This window comes from Neomonachus schauinslandi, chromosome 9 (genome assembly GCF_002201575.2).
Source record: "Neomonachus schauinslandi chromosome 9, ASM220157v2, whole genome shotgun sequence".
NCBI lineage: Eukaryota > Metazoa > Chordata > Mammalia > Carnivora > Phocidae > Neomonachus > Neomonachus schauinslandi.
The window spans coordinates 3145207-3155092 of NC_058411.1; the positions used below are offsets into that span (position 1 = coordinate 3145207).

Consider the following 9886-nt stretch of genomic DNA (forward strand, 5'->3'; position numbering starts at 1 on the left):
ATAATGTTGTTTCTTTTTCTTTTTTTTTAAATATTTTATTTATTTATTTGACAGAGACAGAGAGAGAGCACAAGCAGGGGGGGAGGGAGAAGCAGACTCCCTACCGAGCAGGGAGCCCGATGCGGGGCTCGATCCCAGGACCCTGGGATCATGACCTGAGCCGAAGGCAGCCGCTTAACGACTGAGCCACCCAGGCGCTCCCCTAATAATGTTGTTTCTTAACCTGAGTGAATAGGACACCGGTATTGGTTTTATTCTTAGTCTTCTTGATAATACATATGTATTTTACACACACATTTTTGTATGTTTATATGTGTGTATGAGTCATTCCACAATTTAAAAAGAAAGTTAAAAATACAGTAATAATGAGGGGCACCTGGCTGGCTCAGTCAGTAGAGCGTGCGACTCTTGGTCTTGGTGTGATGAGTTCAAGCCCCCTGTTGGGTATAGAAATTACATTTAAAAAAAAAAAAGTAAAAAAGAAATCCAATGTGTAATAAAAATTAAATGAAATGTAATGGCCCATAGCCCTTCTAAAGTCAGGACAAGAATTTCTGTCTCTACCACCAATTAACATTGTACTGAAGGTATTAACCAAAGCAATCAGACAAGAGGAAGAAATTAGATCTATAAAAAGTAGAGAAGAGGAAGTAAAACTTCTGCTATTTATTGATGGTATGATCAAGTACTTAGAAAACCCAAGAGAATCAACTAAAAAACTGCTATTAGGAGAACTCAGTGAAGTGATAAGGTAAACAGTTACCTACAGAAATCAGAAGTCTATGCACACAAACACATAAACAGCATTACGGGGACCATCCTCATAACATATCCTCTTATGGACTCATGTAGCATTTGCCTTTAATATGTGCTCTGGAGCAAGACTGCTAGGTCAGAGCGTTTACGTGTATTCTTCATTTGATTGAACTGCCAGATGGCTCTCCAGAACAGCTGCACGAGTGGACACGTCTACAGCATCCTTGCCAGCATTTGCCATGTACCCCAGAGAAGGTGCTTCTGCAAAACCAGGGCTAAACCAAGAAAGAGGAAGACATGGGACCTAGGAAATAAGGATTCTAATTGAGGAAAGCGGTGAAAGGAATCACCGGGATGTGCAACAGGCCTAAGTTGGAGCGGAAGGATGCAAGGCTGTGGGAAGGAGGGTTCCAGGAAATTAGTAGGCGAGCCACTGCATTTAAGTGTTCTGAAAATATTACATTGATAGGTAATTGAAGGATCTGTTGGAGACTTTAGGGAAATTTTTTATGAAACAAAAACAATGCAAACATAAACACAAAGCAGAATACCAAGAATAACAGAATAACTGGAAGTTACTAGAAGGAGTGGGGGGCATGTAATGGCAAACTTCCTGGCTCATCACTGAGCAATTGTTACATGTGCTTGATAATGTAAACACTGATTATTGATTTAGCCAAAGTTTATCATAAGCTATGAGAGGATGGGGAAGCAGACTCCGGGGCTGTTGGTGTGAAAGAGCTAAATCTTCATCTGCCGTAACAGGAGTCAGTAGTATCTATTGGTCATTTACAAAATAGCTGTGTAGGCCTATGACTTGGAAACTGCTGGAAGAGTGAGTGGTTGCCGGTGTGTAGCAGGGTAGAGGAAAGGGGGTGGTGGGGCAGGGACTGCTATTTTTCATCATATGTTTTTTAGAACAATTTCTGCCTGGGTGGCTCAGTTAAGCGTCTGACTATTGATTTCGGCTCAGGTCATGATCTCAGGATTGTGGGATCGAGCCCCATGTGGGGTTCCACAGTGGGAGCCTGCTTGGGATCCTCTTTCTCTCTGCCTCTGCCCCTCCTCCCCCCCCAAAAAATAAGTACAGCATTCTGTATGTCAAACATACCTCAATAAAGTGGTTTAAATGCATATATCCTGAAACAGGTATTTAACAGCAATACAGATTCACAGTGTATGTTACACCTAAAGTGTTAATCAGATTCCACTGAACTAGGAAGCATATTCAGTATTTATATGACATTATAATAGAGGAGCATTAGATTTTGCCTTTGCATATCCAGAAAACCTTTTAATCTGAATTATCTTCACGAGTCCCCAGAAATCTTATAATTATCCAGTTATCTCTACATCTATATGTGCTTAACCCCAGAGAAAGCCCTGTAAATAAACATTAACAGTATTCCAGAACGGATGCGTAACTGGGAAGTATGAGCTGCCTAAGTATGGTTATGTCGAGTCTTACACCAACTTGACGAACAGTTACTGGCAATAGGTGAATTATCAGTCCCCGTAATAGTATACACCCAATCCCTTTGCCGTGGCCTCAGGGCCTCAAGTCATTCTTTACCCCTTCATGTCATATTTGGCCATGCGACTTGCTTTAGTCAGTGCTAGTGAACATGTTATGAGCAGAGGCTTGAAATGCGCTTGTACATAGGCATGTGGGCTTGCACTCTTACACTCCAGTAATCTGCCAGGATAAGAGCTTCCCTCTGATAACTTCAGCCCAGGTCCCAGAATGCAACACATGCAACAGAGCTGCTCCAGAGGCCTGCAGCCTGAAGCAGAACAGCCCCAGCTAACTCTCCTTTGCATGCACAAGAAATAAATGCTTATTGTATACTTCTGAGCTTCTGTGGTGGTTTGTTACCCGGCATTATTGTGTCAATATCTGACTAATACATATTCCAAGTTAATCTTTCCTAAGTTCTTACTAATACATGTCACAGAGCTGAAAAATGAGATTGTATTTTGGTCTGTTATTGTGCCACAGATTGGGTTCTCCGGGAAGCAGATGCTGAGGAGTTCGGAGTACAAAAGGTTTATTGAAGAATAACACCTGTGAAGGAAAGAGGGCACCATCAGACAGCAGTGCAGGCCTGGCAGAGTCTCAGCCAGCCCAGGAGGGAGCTCTAGAGCAGATTCCTTGATGGAGAGGTCCTGGGTCAGGGGGAAATGGCTAGACCCTTGTACTGCTGTCTGGCTCAGTCATTGACTAGGGACTACCCAGAAAAGACAGGGCCCTTAGCTACCATGGCTTGCCAGTCATTGGCTGGGAGATGTGATCAGTAATTCAGAAAGAATATACAAAATGTATCTGAAATTAAGACATCCAGATTCAGATGTGTCTCGGCCACTGTGTTGTAGCGCACCACGTTGTTGTAATCAAATCGTTCTTATAATATGTTGACTTACTAATGACAATGTGTGAGGGCTCTGTCACAGAGCACTTGTTTCTGAGGTGGTTTTGCTGCTGCTGGGGCAGTGTCGCGTGCCGGGCCGCATCAGGATAAGGTGCATCGGATACACATATTTGCATTCCAGTAGACGTAGGATGTAGAAGACACAGGACTTTGCACACGGATGTACTTGGCTCCTTGCACTATTGCTACTGGTTCTTGCATAGGACACGAGAATTCTGATCAAATCTATTTCCTGTAATTCCCAGCAGAATAAAAAATGTGTGGTGTGTTTATAGTTGCGGTCACTGCGTTACGGAGTATATTCCTAACAGAAGGGATCTTCTGTCCTGATTAGGCATTGATAAGAATTGAATCCACTTACATCTCACACCTCTGGTAACCGGGAGCATTTTCCACCAGCTACCTTCTGGCTTCGTGGGTTTCAAACCTTGCTTCTCCCCAACTTCTCACACACTTCTGTTGCCAGGTGCCCTGGGGCCCATTCACATCCCTGAAACCTCTGGCCCCACACCCTTGGCTACACAGAGAAGCCACTGAGCCACGTCCACAACAGCCCACTACACCTAAACTAACTGTAGCCATCCGACAGGAGAAGTGGAAATGGAACAGAAAGAGACTGTGGTCTTAGCCATTTGCGGTGAAATAGCTGAATTTTTCAGAATTTACAAAAACATGAGCACATTGCTAGGACCTGCCAAGGGGCCCAGGCTGGTGAGGGACCCTCCATGGCAGTTCCAACTCCACTTAGTTTCACGCCCCCCCCGCATGATGGTAGCTGCTCTCCAAACCACACCAGCCCCCCCTCCCACGCCCACATCTGGCCCACAGGACTTCCCCTTCGACCGCCTCCCCTTGTCTCCACTCTATTCTTCCCCACAAGTACTTTTGGGTCCTTCCCCGTACGGCCGTGGCACCTGCCCGTTGCCCTGGTGAGGCCTCCAAGAGCCCAGCCAGCAACACAGCAGCTGTGGTGAAGACTCTGAACAGTCACCCATTAATCATTTTGTTACCATTGCATTATTTGGAGTCAGATGTTGTCTCTTTTTTATTTATGCCCATTATCCTGTCCTCCGTATTTCAGATGAGAGCCCTTCAGGTCAGGCCCACCTGACTCATCAGCCTCTCTGGGCTCAGCATCCCAGGTTTGTTGACAACGGCCTCTGTCATTGCTGCTCAAAGTGCCGATCCGCAAGGAGGCGAGTTTGCACGGGAATGGGAGTCTTCTGCATCACAGCACACGCTGTCAAGGTCAGCTGACTGTTCTGGTAGCAAGCTTTCCTAGTGAAGAGGCAGAGCGTTGATCACGTCCTGGGGCGAGCCGTCGGGTAGCAGTTTGAAAATTGGCCGCCAGCCCACAGATCATACTTTGAGGGCCACTGTCTTTGATGACATGACTTGGGGTCTTAGAAGGTTTGTAAATATCCTCTCGTTTCCCTGTCTGGACTCAGAACTACTTGAGAGAGGTAGGAGTTGGACAGGTGGAGATTAAGCTAATAGCTTTATTACTGAAAAGCTGATTAGAAAGGGCTGTACATCTGTGGCCAAAGGGACTTTCCTTTGAATTCATCTCACTCACCCTGAGGTGGGCCCCTCCTTAGGGCGGGATGCCTGCTCTGCAGGAGGGCAGTCAGAAGAGGATTGGTTTGAGTGTGCTCCATCCACCTCCCAGACATCACCCATCATTTCCTCTGGGAGAGGAGGAAAGGGGGCAAGGTGGGATGAGAGGCCAGAAGTGTTAGGTCGGCAGTGGTCACAGGTCCTTAACCTGGAGTCCATGGCTTTAGAGGGTGTCTGGAGTCCCTGAGATTGAATGGGGTGTGTGTGTGATTTTTCTAGAGAGTCTGCAGCAGATGTTGTGGGTCCTCGGCCAGATCCCTTTAACCCACCCCCAGGTGCTGCTGTGAGTGTTCCTACCCACTTCTTTGATGAATCCTCCTTGGCCTACAGGGAGCTCCTGGCCAGAGAGACTATACCTGCCCCCCACCAGGGGAAATTAACTGACTTGGGGTACAGAGGCCACCCCTTGCCTCCAGGTAGGAACAGCTCTAGTGCAATGCAGGGTCCAGGGCAGCTCAGGAGATCAGGCAGAAGCTAGTCCTCAGCTGAGGCCACTTCTTGCTCAGCTTTTGCCTCCTGCCCTAGCTTGCTTTCCTCACTCCCCTTCTCCTTGGAGCGCTCCCTCCATAAATTACGTATACAGGAACCCTTGTCTCAGCCTTGGCTTCCAGCAGTGACGGGATTCACAGTCCTTGGCTCTCCTCAGATTCTGCAAGTGGTTTATGATCCCATTGTGGGTTGAATCCTGGCCCCAAAAGAGGTATGTCCACATCCGAATCCCTGAAACCTATGAGTGTCACCTGATTTGGGAAAAGGGTCTTTGCAGATGTAATGAAGGATCTTGAGATGAGATAATCCTGGATTAGCCAGGTGAGCCCTCAATCCAATGACAAGTGTCCTTAAAGAGACACACACAGTGGAGGTGGCCCCGTGAGGACAGAGGCAGGGGCTGGAGTGGGAGCAGGTGACCACAAGCCAAGGAAGGCCTGGAGCCAGCAGAAGCTGCAAGAGGCCGGGAAGGATCCTCCCGTAGAGTCTGTGCAGGGATCACGGTCCTGCCGCACCTTGATGCCTGACTCTGGCCTCCAGGACTGTGAGAGAAGAAATGTCTTGTTTTAAGCCCCCCCCCCCCCCGCCCCCGGTTGTGATCATTTGTCTCGGCAACCACAGGACATGAATACCTCCAAAAGGTTAAAAATTCCCTCTAGTTGTCGAAGCTGCAGTCCTGCCACGTGGAAGTATGAGTGTGTGCCCGGGCCGGTGGCCGCCTGCCCCCCACCCGCATCACTGGCATGTCCAGCTTCCCATCCCCAGGCCCTTACAGGGCCGAGCTTACCAGGAGCCTGTGTGCTGCTGACATGACGGTGCATGGTGGCCGCTCTTCCGTCTATGACAGGGAGTGTAGGGGACTTCTCAGGGCTGTGCTCACTGCCCTGGTCCACCCCCTCGTTCTTCTTGCTCCGAGAGATACCGTAAAGGCCGATTTTGTTTTCCTTAGGATTTCCGGCAAACCACAGCATGGTCTTCCTGACGGTATTTTTCAGGATTGTGTCATGTTCCAGGATTCATCTATGATGATGCTTTCCTTCCTCTACATTTTATCCATCCTCTCAAAAAATTAGCTCAACAGAGAGCTCATGCTAGCACACTGGACTCCTCTGTTCCTTCCCTCTTTTTATCTCCATCATGATTATTCATGATTGTATAATCAGGATTTCTCTTTAGAAGCTCCTTACTTGATATTAGCTGACAGAACAAAAGGTTCTTGATTAAATGGTGACTCTTTTCTGCTCACTGAAAGTCAAAAGCTAATGAAGTATTTTGATCAAAATGAATTTTGATATCCATTCTTTGAAAATAGCAAAAAAACTTCCAGGAGCAATCAAATGGCTGTGTGGACCGATGCTTTCAGAGGTCCGGAACCATCGATCAGGAGGTCTGTTTCTGAACAAGGAACTGGAAAAGCCAGATCTGCTCACGCCAGAGCACAGATGGGAAGTAAATGCCTTCTAGGGGCTCCTGGTTCACAGGAGTGCCCCTCCCCCCCCCCGGACCCTTGCAGCAGCTTTCTCATTGTCTCCCTGTGCCCAGGTTTGTGATCCCCAAATCCCAGTTCCACCAGCCTCCATGATCTACCTACAACACAGATTTCCATGTGGCCTTCCCTGCTCCCCACTGTCTCCTGTAGGAGAGAGACCACGCTCCCCACACGCAGTCCCAGGCCTTCCAGATGGGCCCTGCCTTCCCACAGAGTGTGCTCCCACCCCACTGCCTCTCACCTTTATACCTCTGCACGTGCAGCCCCCTCCTCTGGCGTGCCCTTCCTCTGCCCTGACCAAATCTCCCTGACCACTCAGCTCCAGTGTCACGGCCATTGGGAAGCCTTCTGGCCCTCACTGTGCTCCCATAACACCCTGAGCCTATTTTTGTCATGGCGCTTACATCAGAGTGTACAATGATCTGTTCTTGTGTCTGTCTCCCAGCACTGAGTTCCCAGGGCGGGAAGTGCATCTTGTAGATCTTTGAGTCCCCAGATCTAGATCAGTGTGTGTCACATGAAGGATGAATGAAATCTCTTGCCTCCTAGGAGTATCAGGGGCTCAGTCTCACCACCCTGAGATCATGACCTGAGCCGAAATCAAGAGTTGGATGCTTAACCAACTGAGCCACCCAGGCGCCCCCATATTCTGTATGCTTTCATTTACCCTGTAAATTATCTTGGAACATTTGATACTTATGTTCTGTTTTGGTTTTTTTTAGATTTTATTTATTTATATGACAGACAAGCGAGCACAAGCAGGGGGGGCAGCAGGCTGAGGGAGAGGGAGAAGCAGGCTCCCCACTGAGCAGGGTGCCCGCTGCGGGGCTCCATCCCAGGACCCTGGAATTATGACCTGAGCCAAAGGCAGACGCTTAACCAACTGAGCCACCCAGGCACCCCTACTTATGTTTATTTTATCCAGAATAAAAAGAAACTAGAAATGTTTATAATAAAAAAATCTAGGGCACCTGGGTGGCTCAGTTGGTTAAGCGACTGCCTTCGGCTCAGGTCATGATCCTGGAGTCCCTGGATCAAGTCCCGCATTGGGGAGTCTGCTTCTCCCTCTGACCCTAACCCTTCTCATGTGCTCTCGCTCATTCTCTCTCTCTCAAATAAATAAATAAATAAAATATTTTTAAAAATTTATTTAACTTTTTCATTATTTTTATACATCCACTAAGTTCTAAAAATTATTTGAGGCAAGTTATAATAGAAGAAAAAATATCAAACCATGAAACCCCCACCAGCAGAGACTTCTGTCCTGTTGCCCAGGACCAGGTCATGTGGCCCCCTGACCGCTGAGAGTTGGGGAAGCTCAGCTTCCCCAAGGGGAGAGGCTGTTGGAAATGACTGAACAGACAGCCAAGAGTGTCTGCCACTGAATGTAAATAGCATCTACAAGTCATTAATCAGATTCCTTTCTTGTTCACCCCAGGAGTCCTGCCTCACTAACAAATAAGGTTCCATCTCTTCAATTTGTAAGGCACTCTGAGCGCTTCCTAAGAAAGCAAATTCATTATTTTTTCGAGATCCTCCCCACGCCCACCCAACACCGAACTCCTGGGAACGCTGGTGCGTCGTTCAAAGTTCCTTTGGTTGCCAAAAACAGGAACCTAGCTCCCAGTAGCGTAAACGCAATGGGCTTGTGGCCTCTCAGCGCCGAGCTATGGGAGACACAGGGGCTGGAGCGTGGCTTCCCTGCCTGCATCTTGAAAGCTTCTCACTGTTTCTCATCTCCGACTCTCCCTGGTGGCTTCAGTATAACGTTGGATATGAGAAGGAGAAATAAGTTCTTCCCACCAATTCCAGTGAGAAAACACCTGGGGAAGGGCTGTGATTGGTGCGACTGCAGTCTGATCCTGTCCCAAACCAGTCACCACGGCCGGGCGCCCACCCTGCGGAACTAAGCTGGCCCACTCCGCCAGAGTCCCAGGCTCAGTGGGTCAGGAGCCCGGCCCCGTGAGCAAAGGAGAAGGAACGCGCGCTGAGCTGAGCAGACAGTGGCCGTCCACCACGCTGACCAGAGACCCGGTCCTCCCGGCCACCCCTGCTGAGACTCGGACAGCCTGTGCAGGGCAGGAGGGCCCCACTCCCCGAAGCTGTTGCAGAAGCGACACAGCGTCCTGCAGACCAGGACAGTTCAAGGCTGCTCAAGTGGGACTCTGTCCTCACAGCTCCCTGTGAGCAGCGATTCCTCAGGCTGTGGCAAAGGCACAGTCCACCCAGGCCATGCTCACACCCCACTCAGTCTCCTTGGGGCTCCAACAAACTGCTCTGTGGCCCTGGGCGCTTCATCCTTTTCCGGGGCGTGTCCAAGAGCCAGCCACGGCCCAGGATTCCTGCCTCGCCTCCTCTCCCCAGGGCAGAGGCCCCCCCTTCCTCCTGGTCCCAAGCTCAGCTCCATTTCCTAATCCAGGGGGCTTTTCATTCCTTTTGGGAAAACCCCACTTTGTTATATTGGCTTGTTCATAGGACAGTTTCCTTCATAATGAAGCATCAGCCCCTCCTAAGGGGCTCTTTGTAATGGTGCTGCTTCTGAGACCAAGCCAAGGGTGGCCCATTAACAACTCAAAATCCAATGGCTCAGTCGGTGAAGCATCTGCCTTTGGCTCAGGTGATGATTCCAGGGTCCTGGAATTGAGCCCCTGCTCAGCGGGGAGCCTGCTTCTCCCTTTCCCTCTGCCTGCCGCTCCCCCTGCTTGTGCTCGTCTCTGTCTCTGTCAAATACATAAATAAAATCTTTAAAAAAACAAATCCACTGCCACTTCTTGAGCACTTACTATGTACAAGGCATCTCCCCTCCTTCATCTAATTTAACCCCCCAAATACTCGCAGGAAGTAGGTATAATCAGTCCCGTCTGACTGATAGGAGAAACTCTCACAAGGCAAGTGTGTGACAGAGCCTGAATGTGAACATGGTTTTTGATCCCAGGGCCCCTGAATACAGAGTATAGAAGTCTGTGATCTGCAGGGGATGAAGTCACGGAAGCACTTGGCTCACTGAGGTCTACACACACACACAGCTGTTTAGTGCAGGAATCGCACCCACCACGTGTGCATACGTCCTGGGCACCATCAGCCATGGCCTCATGGGATTCCAAGA

The 9886-nt window shown here is 48.8% G+C and overlaps 1 long non-coding RNA gene across 1 annotated transcript in view; it reads left to right on the forward strand.

The window, feature by feature from the left end:
- The window catches only part of LOC110571572, a 29490-nt gene extending 20057 nt beyond the window's left edge, over positions 1-9433 (forward strand). The window contains exons 2-3 of the long non-coding RNA XR_002479795.2: positions 4267-4433; positions 8219-9433. This is a non-coding gene — a long non-coding RNA (uncharacterized LOC110571572). The remainder of the gene's footprint in view (positions 1-4266; positions 4434-8218) is intronic.
- The last annotated feature ends 453 nt before the right edge of the window (positions 9434-9886 follow it).